The sequence below is a fragment of the Condylura cristata genome, unplaced genomic scaffold (genome assembly GCF_000260355.1).
Source record: "Condylura cristata isolate star-nosed mole 26May11 unplaced genomic scaffold, ConCri1.0 scaffold00007, whole genome shotgun sequence".
NCBI classification, from domain to species: Eukaryota; Metazoa; Chordata; class Mammalia; order Eulipotyphla; family Talpidae; genus Condylura; species Condylura cristata.
In genome coordinates, this window is record NW_004567108.1 from 50031522 (window position 1) to 50047365 (window position 15844).

The 15844-nt window shown below is 38.2% G+C and overlaps 1 protein-coding gene across 1 annotated transcript in view; it reads left to right on the forward strand.

The window, feature by feature from the left end:
- The window catches only part of ARL15 (ADP-ribosylation factor-like 15), a 360786-nt gene that overhangs the window by 296991 nt on the left and 47951 nt on the right, over positions 1-15844 (forward strand). The gene's annotated exons all lie outside the window — the stretch shown is intronic.

A 15844-nucleotide genomic window follows, 5' to 3' on the forward strand; every position in this document is an offset into this window, starting at 1 on the left:
ATTAGCTGTTGCTGTTCCCCTTGCCTTCTTGTCACTGAACATGTCTCCCTGTTGACCTCCTGGCCTTCCACACAGCCTCAGCCTCCGCTTATCTGCAGATAAGCCCAGTCTGACTGTGGAGCAGTCAGTGTGTCCTGCGCCCTACAGGACATCTCCCAGGTCTCAAAGTGAATACACAAGACTACGTCCATTTTTTTTTTTTTAAAGATTTATTTATTTGTGCATACAGAACTGGGGTACAGGCCAGAGGCTCAGGGGTGGCGAGAGGCTTCACCAGAGACAGAGCGGGGAACAGAACAGGCAGATCGACGAAGCACACTGCTGAGGGGAACAGCGGGCGGGTCAGGAGAGGTCTGCCACGCCATGTGGTCACCTCCGGGGCAGGCGGGAATCGAACTCATGCGGAAGCGGCTTTAGATTCTCAGTGCTGTGCTTTAACCCGCTGCGCCACCAGGGAGAGCCCGACTACGTCCATTTTTATTGATCTATCCAATCTCGCCTTTTCCCAGATTCAGTGAATGGCACCACGAACCCAAATTCTTTTTAAGTCAAATGCAGGTTTATTTGTAGGGATATTTGGCTGCTCATTGAATAAACAGAAAAGCAGGGGAAAACATAGAAAACTTCCAAGAACCCCAGGAACAGAAACCAGAGGCCTAGTATTGCTAAAACTATATCACTATATATGTATATACATATATATACACACACATACATATATATATGTATAAGTATATAGTCTATCCCTCTTTTGCCTCTTTCAGTTTTGTTTGCTTCATCTGGTCTATAGGAAAACAAGCTTTCACCTATTCATGTAGCAAAAATGTACTGATAGTCCTACATAAATCCTTCCACCAACCCCGTCTCTGGATTTAGTTCATGATGACTTTGTCTCCCTCCATATACAATTACTAAATCTTACAAAGTCTACTGCAGGCTTTATATCAAGGTCTAACCACTCTTCTCCCTTATCTGCATTGCTGAAGTCTTTCATCTGCTTTAGGCTTTCCCAGTTGGTTTGAACATATCCTCCACCTTTACGTGTCTGTAGTGTCATTCCACTGTAATATCTGGAGAGAAGAGGTGAACTTATGTGAAGAATTTGTGTTTAAATAGCACTCCAAAACAACTTTTAAATTAAACTACTAATATTTTGAAAAGGTTAGAAATTTTTTAAATACTGAAATTATTAATATTTTATCTAGAACATTGCAGACTCTTCCATTCAAATATGTATGATGAGAGCCCTCCCTGTTGGCGCAACGGGTTAAAGCTCAGCACTGTGACATTATCCCAGCCACTGCCAGCCAGGGGGGTGACCCACATGGCAGGGCAGACCTCTCCTGACCCCACCCACTGCTCCCCTCAGCAGTGTTTTTCAGTACATCTGCCTTTTCTGCTCCCCACCCTTTCTCTGGTGAATCCTCTTACCCCCTGTACCTCTTGCCTTGCCTGTACCCCAGTTCTTACATGCATAAATAAGTCTTTAAACAAATATATATGATGATCTTTTCAAAATAATATTGTAAAACAGGAACTAATTTATAGGCTTCCCATACATTTTGTGATACTTTGTTGCTAATTACAGATCAGCAACATTATTTTTTCAGGTGTTGTTATGTGGTTGCAGCATAGCTTATTGAACTAATGCCTTATTAAATTATAGGTGGATGAATAGAACCCTTCCAATTTTTCATTATTATAAGCAAAACTTTATTCACCTCTCTTCTATCTAAGAATAGATTCCTGCTAGTGAGATTTTTTAAAGGTGATGTATTGTTTTAGATTTTTAAAATAGATTGCCAAACTACTGACCCAAGGGTTAACATATACCAGTTTGTATATTGTCCCTAGCAGAATATGAGTTTGTATTTCCCACACCCACAATATTAATGTTTCATATTTTTAACCAGTTGGATAAATGAAAAACAGTATCTCAGTTCATTTGCTCTAATTTTAGACATATTTCTAAAATGTTTGGTTATCTGGTTGTTAAGCCTACAGTAGATCAAAAGCAGGAAATTGGAAGAAGAAAGATGAGTTGCTATGGTCAAATCCATTGACAGTAATGTGAAGTAATAGCAGACAGACTAACAGTGAGGAAGGATACAAGAAAACCAAAAAACCAGAAATAGAATCCCCAACTGCCGGGTACATGGCCCATCGAATTTAAGACCCAGCAACCCAGCAACCTTCTGTGGTCTCCAAGCTTTCACCATATTTCAACACAGTGCCCCCATCTTAGCATTTTGAAATGCTACAAAGACAGTAAAACCTTGGCCCATGGGAATAGTAATTAATTAAATGTCAACTGTTGTCACTCAGTTGCAGATGGCTAAAATCAGCATTTATTTAAACTTTCACAAAATTAAGCTTTAAAACACTTACACTATTTATTGTAAGACTTCAGTTCTTTCCTTCCTTCTTCCACCAGAACTCCATAAATAAGTTTTGTCCTTCGAACCACTGTATCATTTGCGAAAACACTAACGGATACTGGTAATATGCAGCCAAGATAGAATCTAAGGAATCTTCTTGGCCTGGGAAAGGGGAAAAAATGTTTCTATCAGACATAATAGCATTTAACTTTAAATTTTAAGGAACTGCTATGTAAAATGTACTTACTCGTGTCATTCTAGATTAGGCAGTTTTAGTGATCTGTGAGTTATAACTCCCATTTTACAGGTGAGAAAAACCAAACCCTATCTGGGGTGAGTGGCTTACTTAGGAGAGTGAAGTGGGCCTCCAACTCTGGACACCCTAACTTTTCATCCAGTGTTCTTGTACCACTCCATTTCTAGTTTGCTCAAGTATTCGGTCAGAATTCATTTTCTAATTGTCATTCTCAAGGATATTGTAATAACAGCTTCTCTACTAGGAGGCTATAAGATTAGAGAGCTGAAAATCCCAACTGTCTTGAAAATCCTATCAATTTTTTTTAAGCATGTGCTTATATCAATTTTAAAAGTACCTTTAGACACATTAAAGTGGAAAATACTAATTTTTTTAATGTAGAAAAAACAAGCAAAATAAACAGACATTATAATATAATATTGCATTAATTGATTTTGGCAGGGGCCTCCTGTTAAATGAGTATTCTAAAAATGGAATGACAAGTAAGTTTCAACTTCTGTCCAAAAAAGGGAGGAGGGTGTGACCCTTGCTGAGAAGACTTTGGGGACAGCCAAACTCTTCAGGGAAAAGGCTTCATTGCTCTGCAGAGTTTGCTTCAGCTGTGGTGGTACATTGCTCAGATGGTTACTCACCCTACTCTGCAATCTACAGATAAGAAGTGAAATTACAAAGTCAAATCTAGAAAAGCCTAAGTAGTTAGACATTACAACATAAGTCATATTTCTTACTGAGAAGATATAACCATCTGCTTCTAGAATTTACCTGGCAAGCAGTTATCAAAGATGCAAAAATTTCATTTTGGAGTCAGTTTTGTATTCTTTAATTTTCTTTTTTTTTTTTTTTAAGATTTATTTATTTGTGCATACAGAACTGGGGTACAGGACAGAGGTTCAGGGATGGCGAGAGGCTTCACCATAGACAGAGTGGGGAGCAGAACAGGCAGACTGACAAAGTACACTGCTGAGGGGAGCAGCGGGCGGGTCAGGAAAGGTCTGCTGCACCATGTGGTCACCTCCGGGGTAGGCGGGAATTGAACTCATGCGGAAGTGGCTTTAGCTTCTCAGTGCTGTGCTTTAACCCACTGCACCACCAGGGAGGGCCTCTTTAATTTTCATTTTTAATGAATTAGTTCCATGGAATTTGCAAAATTGGGGCAAGAAATAATTCTAAATCTTGCCTCTTATATCAGAAGATCCTATGATTTTCTGTGCTGGTTCCTATGGAAAAATGCTATTTTCACCCAAAGCAAAGAGGTTAACTTCAGTTCTTCAATTCTAGTATAAGGGTTTCAAGATGTATTTTCACCATGCCAAAGTCTGCAGAAATCTTGGAAAACTAAACCATAATATGGAAATCTGACAAGCATGCACTATGATCTGCTTCTTTGGAGATAACGTGTTCATTTTTCATTTGAAGGAGGGGATAAATGTGCTAATTAGGTAGTAAATTTCTATTGTCAAATTCTTCCAACTCCTTATTACCTTTTTTCCTACTCTTTATCCTTAGGGAAACACTGTTCCTTTCTATTTTTCAGACCTACTCTTAATACTGTGATAATAGTAGCTGTAGCTTAACAGCAACTCACTAAGCAGCAGGCACCAAACTAGATGCTCTATTTACATTAGTAAATTTAAAGTACAGAGAGGTAAACAGTGTATCTAAGGTCACATAGCTTATAAAGAAAGGTGCTAGGATGTCACTATTTTAAAAACTTATTTATATAACTCTTTTACCACTGCATTCATTCTACTGTCTCTGACTTGAGAGCCATAGGACAATTATCTCCGTAATGTCAAATCCACTCTAAAACTTTCCTACTTTATTTTGAACTTTGATCCAATGTAAATGAGTAAAGTTAAATGATATATTTTTTTCCAGCCCTTACGTTGAACACTTAGGTAAATTATTTCTCACTACTTTTAAGGAAAACAATATGTAACTAATATGTATTTTTGATCAACCTTTACATATGGCTGTTTTGATTTTGAAGATTTTTATTAACTGATTAAGATAGATTTAAAAATGAAACTTAGATTCAAAAACTGACACACTAAACACACTCTTGTATGGTTCCAATTATGGAGCTGGGCTAGCCTCCAGCCAAGCATTTTTGTAGAGTTAATGTTTGGTAACGTGAAGTTCCAGATATATTGAGTTGTAGTAAATGGTAATTTTTTATGTAGATCATAGTTCTAAAGACTGAGTACATGGAATAGAATGTACAATAAGAATAGTTTATATTTAATGTGGTAGCTTTCGATTTCAAGTTCTTCTTGATTAAAAGTACTATAAATATCATAGTCCCAATTGTTTGTTAGACTACAGATTACGCATGTCTTTTAAAGGGGCAACTTGGTAATATCAAAATTGTAAATGCAAACTCCTTTTGATAGGATATCATTACCAGTAATTTTCCTTAGAGCCAGATTTGTTATGTTACACCAGCCAGTATATACAAAGATGCTCAGAAAAGCATTGCTGATAATGGAAAAACATAAGCTCCAGTGGGGAGTACGTAATGCTGTGGAATAGAACACCGCGTGATCCCCGGAAAATAACATGGTACACATACATGTGCTGCTATGGAGAGAACTTTCCTATAGATCAAACAAAAGAAGACAAATTTCAGAAGTCTGAACAGTTACAAACAGTTTGTTTGTTTTCCTGAAATATATATACAACTTCAACAAACCCAAAAACAAAGGCTCCTAAAACATAAAAGGTCACTTTTTTCTGGAAGGATACACAGAACTGTAATATACAATTAAGAGTAATTCATTCTGCAGAGTAGATAGGATAGTAGATGCATTTCTCTACTGTTGTTTTGCTAATACTGCATGTATTTCCCTTTTTGAAAATTTAATTTTCACTTTGGTCATTAGCATGATTGGATTAGGCACAATATCTATTTTAGGCTGTATGCAGTGCATGGAACTAGTAAATGTCATTTAAAATATAATGAAACTAATAGAAAGGACTTTTGTTGTCTTTATGATCACAGTAGATCTTTTGGGATATAACGATTTCTGACATCTGACTCTACTTGTTAATAATCTCGCTAGCCCAAATGACAGTGGAAGAAAATGTTAAGCCTGTCTAAACTATGTTGTTTTATATAGAAGCAATTATCTTATATTCTCTTTGTCTTTGATATTCCCCAGTTCTTGACTGGAGGTAGGTAAAGAGCATGTAACATTTGGATCTTATAGTACATGTAGCACCTAACAAAAACAAGCCTTTTTCAATTCCTGCAATGGGTACACTGGAAAAGGTTAAAAAGACAGACAGACCAGGACCCATTCACACTATTCCAGGCATATGCCTGACAGGTGTGTTATCTTAGAATAAAAGTCAAAAGAGAGTTGAGAGTAGTGGAGTACTGTGAGCTAGGAGTTTGAACACCTGTTGTCAAGCCCCAGTTTTGCCAGTTGCTCTGTCACCTTGCTTGATTCGCTTAACCCTCACACCACAGGGAAGTGAAGTGACTATTTATCTTGGCAATAAAGCAAATCAGACATACTGATATTTATGACAAAAGTACAAGCTTGCAACTTGGTCATCTAGGGTAGAATGCATCTTTCTCTCCTGTCACTCAACAATGCCTAATTGCTACAAGAGGTAGCAAGCTTGACCTGAATGCTCCTGTCAAAACAGAATTGAAAGGAAGACAAGCTACCTATATTTCATTAGATATTGTAAATTTTATCCTTGAGTAAGCTAAAGCTTAAGATATCTTTCTACCCAGCTTCATTGCTTTGGACTGCAAAATGCTTTCACTGCAGTCCACTGATTTTTGTGTTGACTTGAGCTGTCATCAAGGCTCCAATAAGAAATCACTATTAAGGACACATTGTTTCATTATTTTTCCAGTGTGCTTTAAAGAAATGTTCAGATATTAAATTCCATTTGGAATTTGCATGAAGAATATATCTATCTCTTCTGCCAGCTAGATTTGCTGAGAGCGAATGAGAAGATGGTATATACATTATACATATTCATTCCCTGCCTGAACCAATTTCCACATCTTTAAGTTGAAGAATAATACCAATTTTAATCTTCTTTGACTTTCAAACTTGTGTCTCACTTTTGTCTCTTTCATTTCTTATATCCACTTGTCTGTTCAACATTCACATGAATGAAGTCATTTAACAAATATTTACTAAACTGCTACTATCAATCAGGTGTTGCTCTGAGCATGGGGTATTTAGCAGTAGGATCAAGACAAACCAAATGTCTGTCCTCTTGGAACATTCAGTATAGGAAAGGAGAAAATGAGTAATCGAGACAAAGTAAAATATGTTATGTTTGATGTACTAACTGCTGAGTAGAGGGGAAAAGGCAAAGAAAGAGCGAAAGGGAATTGCTGTGGAGTGGGGGAGGAAGGAAAGTGCAATGTTAAATCAGTATGGCCTCATTGTCAGGGTGACAAATGAACTTAGACAGGAAGAGAATAAGCCAATGCAGAAGTGTCTTCGTGATAGAGGAGTCAAGACAGACTGCCTCTGCGGGCCAGCACCCTTTCCACGCTAGCGAAGCCCTTCTCCAATCTTCCACATGAAGGTTACTAGTAAGGTCATATATAAGACACTTGACATGAAGACCTAGCACAGTTTCTCAGTAATGTGACCTTTTAACATGGATTGTTGCAACGGAATGAGTTTTTTCTTGCTTTCCTGTTAGTATTTGACATGATAGAGAAGCTGTTCTAGAGCAGACATAAAATTCGTTGGAAAGTAGGAAGACGACATGAGCTGTAAGGTGTGGACAGTGATCCAGTGAGGAATTTGGCTATGGGCATGAAAATATTGTTAGAAAATAATTAGGTTATTCTTTCCCTATCTTTGTAGTATCTTTGTATCTTTATTTATGTCCAAATAACGTAAAACCAGTGTATAAATTACAAGCCTTTGGCATAGGGCTTGGATCCCAAGAGAGAGGACTATAAATTTAGATAATAGAAAGAAAATACATAGAAACCTTGCTGACGAAACTGGCTTTTCTGGTGCCTATATTCCAGACTTTAATTGTGTTATCCACGCTAATTTCTCTAATATCAGGATAGTCTACCACTTGGAGATATGAGAGAAAGCTCCCCTGTTTTTAAAATTTTTAATTTTTAAAAATAGAGGATAAGAAAGACCTTGTAGAGAGCAGAGAAGTCTCTGAACCAGAACATACTCAGTGTAAGATCTAAAACTAAAATTATCTTTGATTTTGAAAGTAGGAAGGTATTCCATGCCATATGTTCAACATGTATGTGCATGAGGTAAGACAAATCCAATGTCATCTCATTACTTAGTTTTAACCCTGAAAAAGAAAACCTAGTGTTTTCAAGAGATAGTAGGTAATTCATTAGAGCAAAAACTCCCAAACTGTAACAAGTGTGACTTTTCATGGACTTTTGAATCCACAAATGACATATTATGATGAATCAGACCTTTTGGTTTGTCTGTTTTAGTTATGATTATATAAACTGATTATTTCATTGACTGAGGATATGTAATAATATGTGAGATACGGGCTTTATTCTCACCTTCCCTTGGCTACTATGCCTCTTCTTTCAGCTCTTCAGGTGGAAAAACAAACGTCATTACCCCTGCTCTTGCCCATCCCCATCTTCCTTACTGTCACCTTATCTCAAATGACAATGGTCTTCCTATTTCACACTCCCTTAGCTCCTTGACCATCAATAGCCCTTGACCATCAATAGCCACAATTGCAGTTAAAGTGTTGTGTAATAATTTGTATAATGAGGGTTTCTTCAATATACTCTTTGTTTCTAGAAGTAATGGTATCATTAGAAAAGCACTTCAAAGTATGCAGACAACGTAGATTTCGCTGGCTGTATAAAAAGCCCACTCTCTACAACATTTTTTTTTAAAGATTTATTTATTTGTGCATACAGAACTGGGGAACAGGCCAGAGACTCAGGGGTGGCGAAAAGACTTCACCAGAGACAGAGTGGGGAACAGAACAGGCAGATCAACAAAGTACACTGCTGAGGGGAGCAGCGGGCGGGTCAGGAGAGGTCTGCCACGCCATGTGGTCACCTCCGGGGCAGGCGGGAATCGAACTTATGCGGAAGTGGTCTCAGCTTCTTAGTGCAGTGCTTTAACCTGCTGCGCCACCAGGGAGGGCCTCTCTACAACATTTTAATAAATACATGTAAGTATTCTATTAGTTCTCTCCTCCGTAATAGTGCTCCTTACATGTGTATAGTGTTTGTATTATCTTCTGTCAGTCCTCTGGTTTATTTTGCAGATAAGAAACGAAGGCTGGGGGGCCCTCCCAGGTGGCACAGCAGGTTAAAGCACAGTACTAAGAAGCTAAAGCATGAGTTCGATCCCCGCCTGCCCCAGAGGTGATTCACATGGTGTGGCAGACCTCTCCTGACATGCCTGCTGCTCCTCTCAGCAGTGTACTTCAAAGATCTGCCTGTTCTGCTACCAGTCTGTGTCTGGTAAATCCTCTGACCACCCCTGTATGTCTGGCTTTTACCCCAGTTCTGTTTGCACACACACACACACACACACACACAAAACCCAAGGCTGAGACAGGTTGAGTGCCTTGCCCAGGATCAAGGAGTCTAGTAACTGACAAATGAAGGCTCCATTCCAGTCTCACTTTTCTTTCTCTACCACAGCTGAATCTCTTAGCAATAGCCTAGTGTAGCATCCTTATAAACATCATATTTCTATTCTGAACTAGCATAACTTCTTATTTTGACTATTTTATGAGAATGAAGTTATGTAGTAAAATGGATTTTTTTTAAAGATTTATTCATTTATGCATACAGAACTGGGATACAGGCGAGAGGTGCGGGGTGGTGAGAAGCTTCACCGGAGACAGTGGGGAGCAGAATGGGCAGATCAAGGAAATACACTGCTGAGGGGAGCAGCAGGCTGGTCAGGAGAGGTCTGCTGCACCATGTGGTCACCTCCGGGGCAGGCTGGGATCGAACTCATGCTGAAGTGGCTTTAGCTTCTTAGTGCTGTGCTTTAACCCGCTGAGCCACCAGGGAGGGCTGGATATTTTTTTAAAGATTTATTTATGCATACAAAACTGGGGTACAGGCCAGAGGTACAGGTGCGGTGAAAAGATTCACCAGAGACAGAGTGGGGAGCAGAACAGGCAGATTGATGGAGTACATTGCTGAGGGGAGCAGCAGGCAGACCAGGAGAGGTCTGCTGCATCATGTGGATCACCTCCTGGGCAGGCAGGGATTGAACTTATGCTGAAGTGGCTTTAGCTTCTTAGTGCTATGCTTTAACCTGCTGCACCACTAGGGAGGGCCCATAAAATGGATATTTGCAGAAGTTCAAACAACTGTAGTTTTCTCTCTGCTTTGAAATTTTCATCTTTTGCACTATAACAATGTACTTTTAGATGAGTCTTTATCTATTACCATCCCAATGCTCTTCTCACATGATTGATAACACCTAGAATTCCTTTTTGGAAGACTTTCTACTTGTGTGATGGAATGACAGTATTGCTTCTTATTTTAATGTTTCATCATGAAACACCTAATAATAAAAAATTCATTGGCCTATAATGGAGTTTCATCATTTCCGATGTTTAAAAATGTTTAGAACTTATTATACTTCTTAAACAAAAATCACATAGAATTAAATAAACATTTCCTTCGGGAGATGAAGCTTAAATGTAAATCATTACTAACTTTAGGCCAATGAAACAGTTTCCTTTTTCACATTCAGTTTTTAAGATGCAATACTAAAGCCAGAAAGGGTCATATCAAATAGGTCCAAAGCACTTTCTGTACCTAAACTGAAAATTACTTTGCAGCCTTTGACTTAGGAAGGTGTTCTGCCATTATAAAGCAAGCATAAAACAAAATGTTTTCAATCTTTTGAAAATTTAAGCATAAGAAATTGTTTTTGTCTGTGTAAAGACTCTTAATTCTTTCACTTCTTACATATAGTTTTCCAAAATCACAGCACAGATTGTCCAAAAAGCATTTGTATTAATTGTTTTATTTATGAAATTTGAATTACCATTTCCAAAATCATGAAATGTAAACATAATTTTTTCTTTTATTCAAAGCTACAAGAATAGTGAATTTTATTATGATGGGCAGTTGGTAAGAGTACAACAGTTGTTATCATTTTAAAGGATAACACTCAAAGGCAAAAGATTCATGGGATAACTGTATTTTTTTTTTAAAGATTTATTTATTTGTGCATACAGAACTGGGGTACAGGCCAGAGGCTCAGGAGTGGAGAGAGGCTTCACCAGAGACAGAGTAGGGAGCAGAACAGGCAGATCAACAAAGCACACTGCTGAGGGGAGCAGCCGGCGGGCCAGGAGAGGTCTGCCACGCCATGTGGTCACCTCCGGGGCAGGTGGGAATCGAACTCATGCGGAAGTGGCTTTAGCTTCTTAGTGCTGTGCTTTAACCCGCTGCGCCACCAGGGAGGGCCGGGATAACTGAAATTTTATCCAGGTGTTTATCTATTTCCTGACATTTTTAGTGGTCATTATATCAAAAGTATGTACAAAAGGAGTGAGGTTAAAAAAAAAAAAGATTATTTTTAGGTGTTCTTGCATTATCTAGACAAGCACTATTTTAAATATGACCCACGGACTGGTGCTAACCCACGAAATGTTTCTACCAGTAGCCCAAATAAATTGAAAGTATGCACTTAAGAAACTGATAGTAATTCAGGAATCCTGAAGCATCCAAGTGTGTGATTCTGTAGCTCAATCTATGATGGATTAGGAATATAAAAAACATGCCAAGTCCTTCGTCATATGTGTTATCAGAAGTGCTGAGCTATCTCACGGTCCACAGACTCACTCTGTGAAAAGCCAGATAGTAAATATTTTGGCCTTTGTAGGCCAAAGTCTCAGTTACTCAACTCTACTTCACTAAAGAACTGTAGACAGTATGTAAACAAATGTGTGCGGCTGTGTGCCAATAAAACTTTATTCATGGACATTGATACTTGAACTTCATGTGTCACAAAATACTATTTTTTTTCCTCAACCATTTGAAAGTGTAAAAACCATTCTTGGTTCCTGTGGGCTGGATTTGGTCCCGAGGCCCTGTTTGCTGAGCCTTGAATTGGAACACCAATCCAGCAATCTCTGGTAACATACTGTGATTTCTTTGTCTCAGCATTCCCCATTGTCTCTGGAATTTTAATTGCTACTTGTTTTTGCTCTGCATATTCAGGAATACCTTTGAGTTCTTAAATTCTTAGAACATTGTTTAATGAAATCCAGAAGAAAAATATTCCAAGTATCACTTTGCAGATAAGTTTTAGAATGCTCTATTGTCTATCAACTTAGTTTTAAAAATTAAAAAATAATAAGGTAAATCCAAGACTAGGAAGGAAGATCCTTTATCAAGGTGCATAAGCATAGGAGAGGATTAGTTTAATTTGTTGCCAGATAGACAATGAGTTGAAATCCTGCTACATGCCTAAACTGACATGGAAAAATTATCTCTTTTGATGGTAATAAACAAAAAACTGAGTAGATTGTGTGAGTCAAACATCCAAAATAGGAATTAATTACTCAGGTTTCTTCTCCCCATCTCACGCTGTTTTTCCCTCACTGTTAGAAACCCAGTCTCTGCTCCTGTCCAGTCTCTGCTCCTGTCCAGAGCAGCCATCATGAAGTCATTCTATTTCATTTCTCAGAAATCTCCATGTAACTTACTAGGTTCTATCTTCACTATCTTGAGTACTGCATTCTTTTATATGTGTGTACTACATAATTTTATTAGTCACTTAATCTTCACATCATCATTAAATTATACTATTCATATTATATGGTTATTGTGGTTTTACTTAACTTGTTTTTCTATTTCATGTAGTCTCTTTCTCTACACTTCACTTAAAGCTCACCATCAAATGTGTGCAGGTAACTGAGCAGTCCACTCTGAGCATGCTGACATTAAGCAAAGGCATTTCACTTCTCTAGTTTTCATTTGTTGCTACACATTTTTTATTGAGGCATAATAGACATCTAATACTATATTATAGGTGTACAAGGTAATGATATGACTTCCACATATATCATGAAATGGCCACTTATTGTTGTAATGAGAACCTCCAAGACCTACTTTCAAGGAAACTCTCAAATTTATGATACATTTTGTTTACCTTTAGTCCATACTTAAGTTGTTCTTTTTTCAGTCTTCATTCTTCTAAAAAGACTGTTGCTTGGATTTCAAAGAAACATCTCTTTTTCATCAAGCTGACTAAGTTCAGTGCTTGGAGCTAATATGATTGAATCTCTTGTCAGAGTATATATTCCTTTCTCATTCTACTTCAAAACATCAGAGGTAAATTTTTGTGTGCATGCCATAGCATTTTTGGACTAAGCCAAGCGCTCTAAGGAAGTGAGAACTATGAAACAAACCAGTGTTCAAAGAGACATATCCTTGGAATATGAGCAAGCCCATTAATGCCGCATTTTGAGTAAAGTCTGTTTGATCATATGCATGCTGCCTCCCACATCAGCATTTTAAGTGAGGAAGAAACTACCTTCCTGATATTTGAGGACAAAGTGCAAAAGTTGGCCCCTTCATTATAAATCCATAAAGAGATTCATTTTTCAAACAACTTTTCAGTAGACAGCTACCTATTTTTCACTTGAAAATACGTATGTCGTATTATTTTAGTGTATTCTTCATTCTCTGTATATTAAGTAGAATGCAGTTGGCATAGTGAGGCTGTGAATGGCGGGGGGGGGGGGGTGGACAGTGTGCTGACTCCAGTTAGAAGCTTGGATGCCTCCACTGGGCTGCAGTTGGTGGAAGATGTATTATTAAATTATTGTTTTGTATATATTGGGGGGTTATTTATCCGTCTCAATTTTTCAAGCACCTTCTATGTGTCTGGCATTTGGTAGCTTTTACTTAATTTAGCAAGTATTGCTTTAAGATTAGACAAGATTCTTTGAGTATTATTCATAGAAATACTTCTAAACAAAGAAGAGCTTTAAAAAGCCAGTACTTTTGAGAAGAGCAGTGAAAACTACGTGTTTTTGTTTCTTTAAGATTTATTTATTTATGCATACAAAACTGAGGTATAAGCCAGAGGTGCAGGGGCGGTGAGAAGATTCACCAGAGACAGAGTGGGGAGCAGAACAGGCAGATTGACGAAGCACACGGCTGAGGCAGCAGCCGAGACAGGAGAAGTCTGCCATACCATGTGGGTCACCTCCTGGCAGGGTATTGAACTCGTGTTGAAACAGCTGCAGATAGCTTCATAGTGTAGCACATCAACCTGTTGTGCCACCAGGGAGGGCCCCTTATGTGGTTGTTTTTGTAAAAGTACTTGTGCTCTGTATCTATGTTCTAGCAACATGTCTCTTAAAGTCTTTGGCCCATTACTTCTTAGTGAATTGCACTCTGGTGAATGTGAACAAATAGGCAATAGCATGATTATGGCTTACTTGATTTGAATGTTACCTATTCTATCCTTCTAGAAAAGTATTTTAGCAATGTGCGTACTAGGAAGAATTTTTCTATTTTAATAACCATAGCTGGAAATTTACTAGACCCAGGACTCAACAGCATAAACTACAACTCCTGTATTATTAGAGTGCTTCCACATTCTCCTTTATATTCAGTGAACAAGAGTAGTATGTAAGACCAAATTTTTAATGCTTTGTCTTCCCAAAAGAGAGCCACCATAGCCCAACAAAGTCCACAAAATAGGCATGGCAAAATAGAAAGACCTATCCATTTAGTTTTACTTTTTACTCAGTAGCAAGTCTCATATAAGGCCAAAAGAACCATGAAACATAGTTTTTATATCAGTGATGGCTAGAGTCAGTGGGGAAAGTGCACAGGTTTATTGATGGATGCACTGTTATTTCAGTGCTGTGTTAGTGATGTGCCATGCCTGCAGGAGGTCATCAGTTCTGTCACTTTTGCCTATTCTTCTTCTTTGTCATTTATTTGTTCTATGATAATAATTTTTAAATTATTGCCCTTTTCCTCCAATATCTCATTCTAAATCCTTTTCACTTACCCTTTGCTGAGGTCTCATTGCATTCCTGTTTTCAATAATTCTGTCATGTGATGTACATGGGGAAATTTGAGGAGTTACAGTGGAGGAGGCTGTTTTCTCCCAGAGAAGAGTCCTCCCCTGTCCTTCTTCCCTCTTTTGTTCTTTCATGGAGCCTACTTTCTTTTCTTTGCTAGATACAAGTTTAATTTGAACAATCCAGGTACGAATTTCTCTTTGCTCTGAAATATTCTTAAAGTGTCCTTACTTTCCGTTTTAACTTCTTTGACTAGAACTTTGTGCCTTGTTCTTGAGTTTAATTCACTTGAGAATGTGTATAAATGAGGCCACTGGAAATGGTGGGAAGGTGGTACAGTGAGCTGAGGGGGCTTGTCTGGTTGTTTAGAGGATGGACTTTGCTTACCTTCAGTAATTGTGAGAAATGCACATCATCGAAGTTTGATCTACATAGGCAAAGGGTGTATCTCTGAAGTAGTGAGGATGACAGGGTTTCTCACTCTGATTATGGATTATTTTCAGTTCAAGGAAGTGTTAGCAGGTCTTCGTTTGTTTTTATTTTGACCAAGGTCTGCCCCCAGTGTTTCTTCCCTTCCAAGCCCTACCTGTTTCCATTGGGTATTTCTGTCCTTTCCCAACTAGGGGAGAAAAAAGAAAACCTGACAGAAATTCCTGTGCTCTAGTGAGGGCATCGTAAATGCACAGAGAGGGGTGAGAACTTTGCCTGGGGTTCTTTCCTCATTACCATTCTCTCCCCATCTTCCATGTGTGTACACACACACACACACACTCACACACACAATTTTATCTATTCTTCTGTTTGTCCAAAATCCTTGTTTCCTACTTAAAGGCACGGTGAAATCTTACATAGACTACAACACCCATGTTTACACAATTGCAGATTTACCACAATTTCCTTCATCTCAGTCCTTGTCCTTATATCATTAACATAGCAATAATGAGATCCTACATGCTGAATTTGATCCTGAATTTGATCTTGAATTTGTGAGACTCCTACATGTAGTGTTATAACAGAATTGCACAATAATTAATTAGCTTTGTTTGATTGTGGCTCATCTCTCTTTTCTTCTCCTCCATTCCTACCAGGCATCAAAAACCAAAATGGTGAGACCTGATTTGCTTTTCTGTGTCTAGGCCCGCTGATGCCAGGGAGGGGTTTTTATTCTAGGTGTTTTTCCATTTTCCTTCAC